This window comes from Euprymna scolopes, chromosome 44 (genome assembly GCF_053919585.1).
Source record: "Euprymna scolopes isolate OS-2025 chromosome 44, ASM5391958v1, whole genome shotgun sequence".
NCBI classification, from domain to species: domain Eukaryota; kingdom Metazoa; phylum Mollusca; class Cephalopoda; order Sepiida; family Sepiolidae; genus Euprymna; species Euprymna scolopes.
In genome coordinates this window covers 25,985,788-25,998,109 of record NC_136525.1, presented here as the reverse complement: position 1 = coordinate 25,998,109, position 12,322 = coordinate 25,985,788, and the positions used below count along the sequence as shown (strand labels likewise).

General features: G+C 35.2%; 1 protein-coding gene across 4 annotated transcripts in view; it reads right to left on the bottom strand.

Annotated features, from left to right (window-relative positions):
* LOC145268744 (phosphatidate cytidylyltransferase 2-like) overlaps positions 1–12,322 on the bottom strand; it is a 376,852-nt gene that overhangs the window by 216,936 nt on the left and 147,594 nt on the right. The window contains exon 2 of one of the 4 annotated variants that reach the window (XM_080124338.1): positions 9,931–10,009. The exons of the other annotated variants lie outside the window; for them this stretch is intronic. The gene's annotated coding sequence lies outside the window, so the exon portion shown is untranslated. The remainder of the gene's footprint in view (positions 1–9,930; positions 10,010–12,322) is intronic. 4 annotated transcript variants of the gene reach the window in all.

Below are 12,322 nucleotides of genomic sequence, written 5' to 3'. Positions count from 1 at the left end.
ATCTAACATATCTATCAGAATAAAACTGTCAAAACTTCAAATATGTATATCTGATTTTAAACCGTAAGACACTTATTCAGAGAGGTTTCCAACATTTCAGCTTCTTTCAACTGAAGGAGGAGGGCAATAAAAACAAAGAGTTATTTTATGAGCATAGTCAAAAAGTATACAGTAATGATCCTCATTCAATCCCAAGCTATGTCAAGTTTTTTTTGTTTTTGTTTTTTTTTGCTAAATTATTCAAATATCCATTAAGTAAATGATCATTGAAGAATTTTTGTTGCTTTAGTAATCTTTTTGAAAGGATTGCAGAGCCAGTAGACCAAATGCTCAGTCCCAACACATACTTTCAATGTCATCTTCTGTTGCTACTGAATAAAAAAAGGAGCAAGTAATAAATTAACAGTTTCATGAGAAGATTCAATTCTGCTCAAGGGGAGTAATCTAACTTAGGTAGGATTTTTTTCCTACATAAAAATGCTCACATCATAAAGAAGCAACTAAATATATATATATATATATATATATATATATATACAGTAGAACCCCATAATACGACATTAAACCGTTCCGGGGTTGGGATCGTAAGGTGAAATCGCCGTATGGCAGGGTCTAAGCAAAATTCTATACAGTACATATTAAAAATTAGGAACAAAATACAGTACAGTATATAATACACATGTATATAATCAAATAACATAACACCGTAAGGGGGGGGGGGGCAAATACTGTACCAGGATCCGAAAGAAACATTGTATTCCACATCGTAACCTCAAGAAAAAAAAAACTATCCTGGGGCTCTACTGTATTATATAGATATTGAAACACAGAAGTGACTCATATTGTTATTGATGATTTGTAAGATTTCAATGAAATCCCAGCTAATTTGTTTCTAGTTTAGTAGTTAAACCTAAGGATTCCAACTTATTTGTATAATTGAGACATTTTCCGTATTAGTGGTTAAGTCACTTTTCTTTGTATGCCTAATTTTAAATATTACACTAGATCCTCCAGCTTTAAATGTTTCATCTAATATATCTATGTTCACATGATAACTTGAATTCTGCTGTTATTTTTCTCAAAAAACGTATAAGATTTTTTTTTTGCTCCAAAATTGATACTAAATTACTGTACCATATAGATTTCATATGTCATTTCATTTATAGTTGTATTGCATTTTGTTTTTATTAAAAGAAAAAATAGCCCCCTGAAACTTTGAATACTGAGCTTTATTTGGCTTTGGAAATTGATTCTCCATAAGAAATATAGAAATATATATATATATATATATATATATATATATATATATATATATATATATATATTAGTGATGGGAAGGTTCCAATATTGTTTCCTGATTCCATACTAAATTCCCAATTCCAATACAATTACTGATTCCGATCCTTTATAAATCTCTAAATATTTAACTACAAAGTTTTTATTTTTCTCCAATAACCATAAAAACACATTAAATGTGCAGATATTTTCTCAAGCATAAAAACTTGTGGAGGGATGATCTATAGATTTTAATTTTACTGGTTGTTTAAAATCAATAAATATTGATTATTTTATTACCAACATCGAAAGATTTTGTTTTAAACAAAATCAAAGAAAAAAGATACAGGAATCGTTTTTGGCATCAGAAAATAGACACACATTTTTCCAAGTCCGATAACAATTCCAATACCCCAAGAAGTTCTGATTTTTCCAATTCCTAATCTCAATTAATCATCCCAACACTAATATCTGATATTTCCCCAAAACCTCTACCCTTGATGGAGAGGAGACTAAAACTTGCTGCTATAGTTTCAAATCATCTGAAATAACAGCAGGGAGAGACTTGATTCTAAATATTTCTCATATGTTATATCTCCCCTCTTTGGGTTTCATACATAAAGTAAATTTCATAATGTATAAGGATTATTTGATACTGGAAATATTCATAATTGTACCCTATTTCCAACAGAGGGGAGCTATAACATATGAGAAATATTTGAAATCAAGTCTTCACTTGCTGATATTTTAGATCATTCGAAAGCATAGCAGCAAGTTTTAGTCTCCTCTCCATCAAGGCCAGAGTTTTTTTTTTTGGAGGGGGGGGGGCATCATTCATATATATATATATATATATATATATATATATATATATGATGATGATTGCTGCATCTTTCCAGATGATCGCCGTCACATTGGGTTCTCCCAATCTCATCGTCCATGCCATCTCAGATGACTCTGCACACCCGCCGCAGATTTGCACATCTTGAAGCAGATGTGACATAAATATTGAGCAATTTCCACTATCTATATATCTATAAAAGTTAATGTGTCTGTATGTCTGTCTGTGTGTGTCTGTATATTTCCCTATGCAATAACTGTCAATTTTTAGTCTACAGACTCGAAATTTGATATACAGGGTACTGAGATTTAGGAAAATCTATGTGATCGGTTTGGGGCCAGAAATTTGGCTATTAAGAGGTCAAAGTTCAACAATTTGACCTTTGAGAACTCTACCAAACTCCTCCGACAATCTTGAGTCTAAACACTTGAAATTTTAGATACAGGTTCCTTGGACATGGATCTAACAATAACTTGATTTGAGCCCAAAACAATAAATGTTAAAAGGGGCATAATAGGAGTCAAAAGTTGTTTTTTTTTTTTTTTTTTGGCTCAACGCATACATCCAAACACCCGGGCAACGCGGGGTTGAAATGCTAATATATTATATATATATATATATATATATATATATATATATATATATATACACACACACACACAGTCCACAGACCCTTTATTTTGTTTTAATGAGTGACATCATACTTTTTGTTGCTTCAACATTTCTGACGTAATACAAAACCTCCTCATTTAATGAATGAAGAAAATGATACTGTTAGATAGGCACTTTATGGCGGTTTTCACTTCTTCTAGTGGATGACATCATCAAGCATGCATGGGAGCAAACATCTATAATATAAACAAAACCTGCAGTAATTTTAGGATATATGTTCCAGTTTTCATGTCGAGCAACTGAGCAGAATATATTCTACAAACAGTTTTTGTCATCTGGCCCCATTCCTCACTTGAATCGGATCCAAAGCTTCTTTCCTGAAATGTTGCCAATTTCTTCTTTAACACAAAAAGAGATTCGTAGGTAAATCTTGTGCTTTGAATATCACACGTAGCACCATGCAGATGACACACATATGTGATATGCTTGTGCTGGTTGAACACGATCATCGTTAAATTAACTTGGCCAGGTAAAAGATACTAATATTTCTGATCAAAAGACAGAACACTTAGTAAATTAGTTGTTTCCGTTTGGTTGTTTTGTTTTACGGCATATCAACCATTTTAAGGTTATTTAATGCCAAATCCAGTAATCTTGGGAAAAGATTTTCATGCTCCAAGTTCTTTATACATTCAAATATTATCTTTTTATTTTTAACACTTGTTCACCCCAAACAAGGCATATTGCCACTTGGATGTACAGGGCTACTATTTGGGACCATGTCTGCAGGGGATTATGAAAAGAGATGAGCGAGATATTGGTTTACATTACATTTAAATTTTTACATGCTAGCACAGTCAAAGACAGCAGGGAAGGAATTCCAAATTCTAGAAGTCCGAAGGAAGAAGCTATTAGTATGGAAGGTCTTCTGGCATTTAAGGACCACTACAGTGAAGGGGTTGACTTTGTTGCTAAATGACTTTGTCAGAGTTATGTACGTTAAGGGGATACAAGTGCAATGAGTTCATCAGAAACCATTTCATTAAAATACTTGTAAAAAAGGTATAGGTACTCAACATTGTGGTGATGGAACAGGAGTTCAAGCTTTGATTATACATGATGTTTGGTTTGGTTGTTTTGTTTTGTGACATAATTTTTTTGGATTAATTAATGCTAAATCTAATCATTTTGGAAATTTTATGTTTCAAGTTCTTTATATCTTCAAATATTTATTTATGCTGTTTCGTTTGGTAGGAAAATTGTTTTTAACTTTCCAGAACATGATTGAGTATTGCAAAAGAAAAGGGAAGAAACAATAATATGAATATTTGGTGCAGGAAGCAGATATTTTCAGACGGCCTGTCTGTAGCACTAAAACAGTGAATTCAGATGAAGCAGAGCAAAATAATTTAAATAGAATGCAATGTAGTTTGCTTGAAGCATTATATGTAACCTATTATATAAATCTCACCTGTCTGCTTGTATGTATGTAGGCATGCATGTATGTTTGTTTGTATGTCTGCCTTAAACTTTTGACAAAGGTGACGGATTTTCATGAGATTGGTATCGTTTTGAAGCTCGACCCTTCAGACGACAAATATCGAAAAATTGGCTAAAAACATTAATTCCTCCACCCTCAATTGGGCACTTTTCTAGAAGGAGGGGTCGCTTTTTTCGCTGATATTTTCGAAAGTCATCCCCTCTTTTCAACTGACTAGCCTTAATTTAAACCTTTGCCACTTTCAGGTTGGCGTTGGACACAACGGCAAAGATGTTTCTTTTTTTTTCATGGTCTTTTCTTCCCTTGCAGTACGGGTTTGAGCCTGCCTGCCTATTACCACTTTTTTTTTGCTTAACACACACCTCCAAACACCCGGGCAACTCCGGGCCCATAGGCTAATATGTATATAAAGAATTTAAGATTATCACAGTGCAAAGAATGGAAATATGCCAGTATTGAGAAAGAAGACAAAAATAAAGATATTTTTTTTTATTTATTTAATAAATCTTTTTTGATTTAATCCCAACTTTTATACAGTGATCTAGTATGTTTAACGGTATTCTAGAATATATTTCAAGGTAAAACCTCTTTATCAAATTAAAAGTGTTTAAAATCTACTAAAACTTGTGTGGTCTCCAACGTTTGTTTTACTCTATATTCAACTAGCAATGGGTACCCGGCGTTGCCCGGGTGTTTGGAGGTGTGTGTGGAAACTCCCGGGGGGGGGGGAAACATAAGTATGAGGATTGAACCCGAACCCTTGAGGCAAAGTTGTAAATTAAAGTGTGAAAAAAAAACAACCTGCGACGTTAACCATTGCCCCACCGCGACATGCTAACGGAAACACGTTTGAATTTATTTAATTACTTGGATTTAGCAGGTGCCCGTTTTAATGAGTTAATGAGGTCAAGTTTGACTGCGGGATAGTATTCATTTACTGCTGAACGCTTTTTTTTCCCCCCAAGATGTTATAGGAAAAAGACTAATCCACATGCGGCAAGCGACAAATGTTGAATATTTATCTTCCCGAAAGCAAGCAAATTAAATAGACAGGCGAGCTTCGTTGTTAACTGTGAGATATTACGATTTATATGTGATATAAAAAGTTTTTAAAAGTTGTGAAGCGAGCGACCGCTTCTCTGAAAAAAGCCTTTTCTTGACATACAGAAAAAGCGAACACACATACATACATACATACTTTTTCGCTTTTATATATATAGATGGAACAAATTCCCCACAGCAAATTAGATTAAGATTTTTGGAATTATGAAATTGTTAATTTTTTTTTATTATTGTTATATATATATATATATATATATATATAATTTCAATTAACGCTATATTTTAGTTTGATTTTTAATTGATATTTATTTATTTACTCAGCCTGCAGAGCTAAAGATACCAAATGTAACCGATGCATTAGTTGACATTTTGATGATTACCACCTTTTGTTACTTCAGCAACATGTTATTCACATTTAACCGGATAAAGTACTAGGAAAAATTCAGTTGTAAACTTACTCTTTTAGAGAGTGAAGGTTCAATCCTCAGTGCAATCGACACTCAAAATCAATTGCAAATTATTTAATACTTCATCGACTGAAAGTTCAATCAATCTTCATCTCAAAAAGTCAGAAAAGTAATGAACTTTGATCTTTTCAATTACACAATGTTAAGCAAATGTTTTACTTTTATTTTTTCTTTCTGTTACTTACATAATTGATGGAAATTAAGCTTGCAAGTTACCTTGCAAGTTTACATAAAGTGAAAACTTTTAAAAGAATTGATGGTCGTTCAACTGGAACTGCAGTGACTAAAACAAACTTTACATTATAAATTTATTTCTCAACGGTATTGAAATTCAATTGCAAATTTAATGATGTCAAGAACATAAGAATCTGGCAAAATATGATTGTAACCTTTTTTGCATTAATGAATGCTTTTCCATTAAATCCTTTCTGATATTTATAAATATTAATTAAACTCCCTTTGAGATGAATGCCAAATCAAATATGTGTTTTGAGATGAGATATTCATATGCTAATTAAATATTGATCCTCAATCGATCACTAATGGAAATCATTATTGAATTTATCGATTGAAAATATTCAATACAAAATTAGAAAACACACAAATTGCATCTGACTGGGTTTTTTTTTTGATCAATTGTTTGACTCTATATTAATGTATGGAAGTGAAACTTGGCCACTGAGGGTTCAGGACATGCGTTACATTGAGAGAAATCATAATATGATACAATGGATGTGTAATGTGAGTCAAAGACAGGCTTAGTTTTGATCACATCAGAGGAAGATTAAATCTGGGCAGTATAGGGAGATTTGTGCATGAACAGGAGACTTTGATAATATGGTCACATTGAAACAATGGATTAAAACACTTGGGTTAATATGTTGTATGTTGAGATTGTGCATGCACACACACAAACGCACAACAGTCGGTAGCCAGAACACACTGAGCGATGGGGTGAAGCTATCAAAACTGATGTCGCCAAAGGTGAATAGTTCAAGTAATTGACGCTCCACAGCTATCGGATCAAAACACTTGCTAGGGAACAGGTCAATATATATATATACAAGCAGGGAAGCACAAGCAGTCAGTCAAAAGAGCAACAGCAGCCACAAGCGAGTCGCTGCTGAATCTGCCTCCTCCTGCTTGCCTCTCCATCTATCAGTTGGAAACGCATTCACGAGGCAAACAAAAACATAATAATTCTATATTTTTCTAACAAACGAATTGTGTTGCAGGTTTGCTTTCTTGGCTGATGAGAAACTACCAGCATTCAACCCGACTACATCACAAATAGATTTTGAACAGTTGAGGCCACAGGTTTACTTCAGAGAGGAAAGCTAAGGAAAATATAGGAAGGAACGATGAACCTGGCTTGAAATAGTTTGGAAGTCAATTTCTTAAAGCTGTCTATTGCCTGTCCGCATGTAAAACGGACATCGACTATGATAACAGTATACTAATAAAAATGATTAAATTCCAATGTGGGGAAACATTTATGTGTTTCAGCTGCATTGCATAACTACAAGCACTCATACCCCCTCGACATGAATACCCCCAACAAACCCGACAAGCAGCTAACTCTCACCCCTGCACAGTAGAGATCCCTAGGTGTAAGAAAACCTAGTCCAATAGTTTCTTCTCCAGAACTGTTATACTTTGGCACTCATTTCCAGGATTCTGCTTTCCCAACTGTACTGATATGCAGAAGTTCAAGTGTAATGTGAACAGACATCTTGCTGCTCATCTCCCTTCATAATATCCCTGCAACTTATGTTCTCAATAGTAACTCCCTACTTCAAAGTGGCACTCTTCCGGGTTCCTGTTTCCCCAACTGTACTAACATGCAGAAGTTCAAATGTAATGTGAACAGACATCTTGCTGCTCAACTCCTTACATAGTATCCCTGAAACTTATGTTCCTGATAGCAGCCCTCTACATCAAAGTGGCACTGTGCCTTGTTTGGGGCGAAAATTGAATTTTCTTTTAAAAAAAAAAAAGCCCAACATAAATTCCCTTTTCCTTTCTTTGCCTCTTTCCTTTCATTTTTATACCAGCATATTTGGATTAATGTCCTTTTTTAAAAGCAGGCACGTATTAGACAGCTTTTAGAAATTGACTTCAAAAACTAACCTTTCTCTCGTTCTTTATTAATCCCATTTTCTATCAACTCTATCTTTATCACTTTATATTATGTTTTTTTTTGCCTTCCTCTGCCAACTGATCCTGCTGTCTCAACTGTTCTACATCTACTAACCAAAGAACTCTCATTGATTCTTTGAATGTGACTGTACCATGAAAATCTACAGAGTGGAACAATAAAATTTTTGCTCTAAAAAAAAAAAAAAAAAAAAAAAAGGCATGATTCCATTTCCGTTTTATAAAAACTGGTTTCTTTTTCTTTGTTGAAGATCATCTACTAATTGGCCAGTTATGTACAAATCCCAAAAGCGATAGAAGCCTTCTATCATGTCTGAAAGTGACAATGTTCAACGAGCGAGATCGGAGATGCACCACTGTACAACTCATGCTCTCTACCAATCCAAGTAGTGACAACAGGACCATTACTACTATCCTCAAAATGCAAATCCAAACGGTTCAAAGCTTGAGGGCACAGCTTAAAGTTTCCAGTCATGGTTATAGTACCTCACATCTTCAAAGTCAGCTTGAAAATCAACACCAAAGTGTACCTGGATGTGGTGAAGAGTGTAGTGATCCCCTGATGTAATCAGGTAGCTGCTGGCAAACACTGGGTAGAGCAGCAGGATTTGGCACCAGCCCACAAGTCCAAAGGGACCCAGGCTTGGCTTCAGAAGGAGTTCTATGATATATACCCTTCTCTCACTGGCCATCCTCCTCCTCCCCTGACCTGAACCCGCTGAGCTACTTCATTAGGTCATATGTCGAGAACATCACCAACATGACCTACAACACCAAACCCAGCCTGATTTGGTGAGTATTCACAAAATTCCCGCTGACACTTGTGGAAAGAGTATGCTCCCAGTTTCGAACTTGTATCAAGGAGGTGATTGAGGCTGAAGGCGGCTACATTGAATAAATGTCAGCTCTACTACAAATTTATCATTCCACCTTCTATTGGTCTTTCCCTATACTGTTCAGATTTATCTTCCCCGATAAAAAAGCTTGTTTTTAAGACTTCCATCCATTTTCATGCAACATATTTCTTCGGCACTTGGCCAGATTTCACTTCCATACATCATCACATTGCATATTCATGTCTGAAAGAACTTATTGATATTCTAATATCATTTCTCCAAACAATAGTAACAAAAATGAAACAAAGAACTTCTCTTCCGCTTGTGTCATGGATGCAATGCAAAGATTGATGGATGCAATACAAAGACATTTACTTTCATGATCCACAGAATTATCTCCACCGTTTTTGTTTTAGTCTCTTTTCGGTAAATTCTTTTATTGGATGGAATTTGGATTGCAATTCTATCAAAAATCCCAATAATAACAGTAATTAAGATACCACCTCAGCTACTTGTCATATATGTGTGCGTGTGTCAGCTGCCTGGGTTTAGGAAATGTGACATTTGACTGTTTTAGTGCTAAACTAATATGGTAGGTGCTCAACTGAGCTACATTCTATACGTTCCCTATTGTAAAACATTGACGGCAAACACTCGTCTAGCTACAATCACTATCAGCAATTTCCCTTGCTCTCTTTCTGTGCCTAAAATAAATAAAAATTCCATGAGCAAAACGGTTTTCTCCAAAACTCCTCATCTGTGGAACACAATACTGTAGAGCTGCTTCTCAGCTCACTATAACATGGCTATTTTCAAGTTTAATGTAAACAATTTCTTATACAACCTTCTTATTAAATTAATTTCTAGCCAATTTCCACCATCACTAATCATCAAGGTGTTGTCTTACCTGACACTCATTATCCGTTATCCTTGAGCAACCTCCAGCCCTTGATAAGCAGTGACTATATAAAAAAGACACTTTACTGTTGACCTTTCTCTTTTGAAACTTAACTACTATTTGACATCATGGTTTTTACACTTTTTGATTTGTTTACAAACATTAGCATCCATTAAACCCACAACCTCCCTTTCCGTCTGTTAATCTAGGATTAGTTTATTTAGTAATACTAATTATTTCTTAAGTCCTTTACAAGTGAAATCAAATTGAATTGTACTCACCTTGAAAGCTGCAATCTAAAAAATATTTCTTATTTTAATCCAAATTTTTAGTATTTCTTTTGAAATCAGGGTTGCTTACCTGAAAAATAAAATAAAAGATTTAGTAAGCTAAGTAAATAAAAAGAAAAAAGATTCTGCAAAAGAATCAAAAAAAAAAAAAAGAAAAGATTCTGCAAGATGAAGAAACTTAAACCTTCTGTTATGTAATGTGTGCATTGAAATAGCTGAGTGTTCTTAGCTACACTAATACAATCTACTAAGTCGCTTTAATGAACAGATGTTCATGGTCATAGTTGGTGATATGCTTAGGCTTCAAGCATATCTTTCAACATTTCTCTCACGCTACTATACACGTCCATATTTATGGCTTCCACCAATCAAATTCTTGTGAGGAGAAAACCGGATGTATTCATATTCATTGCATCATGTGTTAATATTTGTTAGTGAACAAAAAAGAAAATAAACAATGCACCAAAAGAATGTCTGTTACTAAATATTAAGTTGTCAGGAAAGGTTTTGATAGTAACAGAAGTTTACCTCCTTCTACTACTACTACTACTACTACTACTACTATCTCTATGCCTTTAGCAATAAAAAAACAAAAACTGTTGATTAGATTAAATATAAAAAGTGAAAAATTGATTGGAAATTATTGCTATATTTTTTAAAGAAACACATGCCAATATTCACTTTATTTTACTGATGAAACAGATTTTTAAACCAAGCGTTTTGTTAGAAAAATTCAACCAGAGGATTTTTCCCTCCAGTCCCAAAATCAAGAAAGATTAGAACATTCCTGTAATTACCTGTTTGTGGTGTAATGCTGGTTCTGTGCAATTCTAGGTAGCCCACCCTTTCAGGCTTTGCTTTCTCTCTTTGAGAAAGGGTTCATTTATTGCTAATCATCTGAGGCCCTTCTGCCAGGAAATGCCAACGGGGCTGCAGAAGCAGGTCTTGGTAGGTCAAAGTGCCCTTCCTCGGGGGCACTAACTTTTCAATCCCACTTTCCGATCCTCGTGTCACATTTTTCGTGGTAGGAAATCAATAGAACAGGAGAAAAACTCATTCTACTTTATTATACGTGTTCACTGGCTTCGTTTTTAGTGTGCCACCCCCATGCTCCCCCTACTCAACAACAATTGCTGACCCCAACGTAGTTTCCATGGTGTTCTCTTTCAAGTTCTCTTCTGGCCGTATCATTGGCTGCTGAGAGGGTGTGCATGGGTTTAGCAAGATTTAAAAAATAAAACTCAAAAGAAAACATAGAAAACACATTCTGTGAAGGTCAGTTTGGATTTGAGTGCATGTGAGACATAATCACAGAAAACGAATGCATAGTTTGTTGAGGCCTCTTTGTTGTCAGTTAACATCAGATGATCTTAATATGCTTAGACTGTGTTCAAATGTTTCCAACTGTTGTAAACTCAAAACTATAGTACAGGGTGGAACGATAAAATTGTCTCCCTAAAAAAGAGGACATGATTCCATTTAATGAAGACAACTTTTTTTTTTTTTTTGCAGCCTATCCACTAGTTGGCCAGTTGTGTACAAATCCCAAGAGCAATAGAAGCCTTCTATCATGTCTGAAGGTGACAAAATGTTCAATGAGCAAGATTGGAGCTGTGTCGCTGTACAACTCATGCTCTCTATCGATCCAAGTTATGACAACAGGACCATTGCCATCACCCTCAAAATGCACAGATGGATTGCCACAAATAACAGGAACATGCCAAGGGTGATGAAAACAAAATTTCTGGCCACGGTTATGGTTTTAGTGTAGTCTCAAGTGAGGGCCACATCATGTCACCTCACATCTTCGAAGTCTGCTTGAAAGCCAACACCAAAGTGTATCTGCATGTGATGAAGAGTGTGGTGATCCCCTGGTGCAATCAGGTGGCTGCTAGCAAACTCTGGATTTGACACCGGCCCACAAATTCAAAGAGACCCAGGCTTCAAAAAGAGTGCTATGACTTCTTTCACTGGCCGTCCCCCTTCTCCACTGATCTGAACCCATTGGACTATTTTATATTTTCATACATCGAGAACATCATCAATACGACCTCCCACAACACCAAAGCCAACCCAATCGCCACTATCCGCTGAGTAATCGCCAAGCTCCCACCTTGTTCCCAGTTCTGAACCCGTATCAAGGCGGTGATTGACCCTGAAGGTGGCTACATTGAATAGATGTCAGTTCTATTACATAATCAAGTTACCTGAATTGATTTTTTCAATAAAAGTTTTTAAATAAGGCTGTAGTGTTGTTTTCTTTAGGGTGACACTTTTATCGTTCCATCCTGCTAACTGTCGAAAAACTCATTGCCATTACTAAAACTGTCATTTGACCTCTATTATCCGGTCCTTTGCCACCATCACTGTAATACTTTGATTA